At 36.0% G+C, this 2727-nt stretch overlaps 1 non-coding gene across 1 annotated transcript; it reads left to right on the top strand.

Moving 5' to 3' along the window:
* The first annotated feature begins 1003 nt into the window (after positions 1-1003).
* Positions 1004-1110, top strand: LOC116141046. The gene has a single exon (XR_004129726.1). It is a non-coding gene; the product is annotated as a small nucleolar RNA R71 (small nucleolar RNA).
* The last annotated feature ends 1617 nt before the right edge of the window (positions 1111-2727 follow it).

Genomic DNA, 2727 nt, shown 5'->3' on the forward strand with positions numbered 1-2727 from the left:
TAACTAACCAAGCAACCACTGGTGTACCAATTGAATCTTAACACTCCCCCTCAAGTTAGCATCTATGAGGATACGGAAGAGATGCTTCATCTTTCTTCACATCTTGGGCTTTGTTCTCAAGTTCTGGTTTTGTGCCTAGGCATTGTGTTGAGGCATTGTACATTCTGGATTTTATGCCTAGGCATTGTGTTGAGGCATTGTTGGTTCTGTCCAATTTTGTGTCTTTAGCTTTTTCCTCAGTTTCTTCAGTTTTTCTTGATTCTTGTAGCTCCTTGCACTTCTCAACATGATGGCATTGAGTTGCTCCTTTGGATTCTTCTCGATATCACTTGGCAACATTCCTTGAACTCTTCCCACTAAAATATTATGGATTTGCCCAATTTGAGTCTCAAGGTTCCTCTGATTGATTTTGAACCAGGACGTCAGTCTTCTCAAACCTCTTGCTTGTCTCTTCAATGAACTTGGTCAACACATTCTCTAAATTAGATTTTGGCTCCTGAGGTTGAAAAACAGGAGCTTGTTTTTGCTCATTGTTGTTGTTCCATGAAAAGTTTGGATGGTTTCGCCATGCTAGAGTATATGTATTAGAGTATGGATTTTGTTGCTCTCCTTGAAAATTGTTGACATAATTTGCTTATTGAGATGGAGAAAATGGATTCCCTACTTGACAATCTCTTGACAAATGATTCCCTGCACAAAATTCACAAGTTAGAGAACGAGTATCAATAGCATTTACCTTTAGGGCAACTCCTAATTACTTTTGGATGGTTGAAAGTTGAGTAGCCAACGTGGTGTAGCCATTAACTTCATGCACTCCCGCTGCTTTCCTTGTTGAATTTCTCTCTGAAGGCCTCATGTAGTTATTGCTTGCCATCACTTCAATCAAATTATAGGCTTCCTCTGGTGTTTTGTTATTCAAGGCTCCCCCACTTGCAGCATCTACCACGGCTTGTATATTTGGCATCAACCCATTGTAAAATGTTTGCACTTGCAACCATATTGGTAACCATGGTGAGGACACCTCCGTAAGAGATCCTTATATCTCTCCCAAGCTTCATAAAGTGACTCCATATCTTGCTGGAAAAAATTTGTTATGTCACTCCTCATCTTGGCAGACTTGATCGGCGGAAAATACTTTGCAAGGAACACCTGAACTAACTCATTCCAAGTAGTGATGCTTTCGGGTGGTAGAGAAATTAACCAAGCCTTAGCTTTATCCCGAAGAGAGAATGGGAAAAGCCTTAACCTAATTGCATCATCAGATACCCCATTATGTCGGAATGTATTGCATAGCTCCAGAAAATTTGCGATATGCAAATTAGGATCATCGCTAGACAACCCTGCAAATTGAATTGAATGTTGTATCATCTGAATAATGTTTGGCTTTATCTTGAAGGTATTTGCTTGAATCGGTGGTCTTCTAATACTAGAAGCACATCCCTCAATTGTAGGTCTTGAGTAATCCTTAAGTGCCTTTTGAACTTCTTCTCCACCTGTATCTTTCATTGAAACTAACTCTTCTGTACGGTCCAACACTAAAAATACAAAAATAAAAATTAAAGCACTAAAAACAAAAAACAAAAAAATAAATTACAAACCAAATTAGCAACTAAATAGCTAGTATTGATATTGATAATATAAAAGCAATTCCCCGGCAACAGCGCCAAAAACTTGTTGTTGATTTTCGCAAGTGTACGAAATCGCGCAAGTAATAAAGTGTAAGAATACGGATGTCGAACCCAAGGGAATTACTAATACCAAGTACCAATTAAACTATCCTATTACCATTTGGTCAATCAGATTTTCAGAATGATTCAATGAAAAATAAAACCAACTTAGAAACAAAATAAAAACAGACTTTTATTAACACTTTAGTAGGAAATCAATATGACTAAACCTAGGGCATAGATTTCACACCAATTTAATCCTATGCATTAACAATTATCGTTAACCCAATCAAGCTTATTCTAAAGACCAAACTCCCTAATATTTCACTAACTTTCTCTCGAACAATTAACAAATTAACTCCTAATTACTAACCCGAATTATCTCTAATCAGATTTAAGCAATTGGAGATCATTAAATTCTATGGAATTTACCAGAGCCTCACAGATCGCGGTAACCTATCTCTAGCGTTCGCTCAATTTATGGTTTTATTACCTTAGACTAATAAGGTTTCATCTCTCGATCTCAACCTAACCCATAAAATCATTCAACTCTAGGGCCCTTAAGAATTGAAAGCATTAAGCGCAATAATAAAACTTAAAAGAAAACTTAATAAAAATTAGCAACAAGTAATTCAATGCATATTCATAAAATTGGGCTACATCTTAGCCCTAGAAAATGAAATTAGTTCATACTTTCAGTAATTAAATTCATTTTATTCATAAACATGAGTATAAGAAAGAGTAGAAAAACTTCTCTAATTGATGACTCAAAATTGCAGGAATTTCCAATCTCCAAAGAGCCGCTGAACTTCTCTCTTTTTTTTTTTCCTCTAAAAATCAGCTAAAGACATCTATTTATATTCTTAGGGTTTTAGGGTTATGATTCCCACTATTCTAATCACTTTAGAACTCTTAAAATAGGAAATACACGTCATAAATTTAATGTAAAAAAGTCCAGAATTGCAGTTGTGCTGCAGCACTATGCCTAAGCATAGTTGATTTTGCCCCAGAACTCGAAATCTTGAGAAGATGGTGGTTTTTGAGTATGATAACATTTGAA

Source organism: Pistacia vera, unplaced genomic scaffold (genome assembly GCF_008641045.1).
Source record: "Pistacia vera cultivar Batoury unplaced genomic scaffold, PisVer_v2 Contig39, whole genome shotgun sequence".
In the NCBI taxonomy this organism is placed as follows: Eukaryota; Viridiplantae; Streptophyta; class Magnoliopsida; order Sapindales; family Anacardiaceae; genus Pistacia; species Pistacia vera.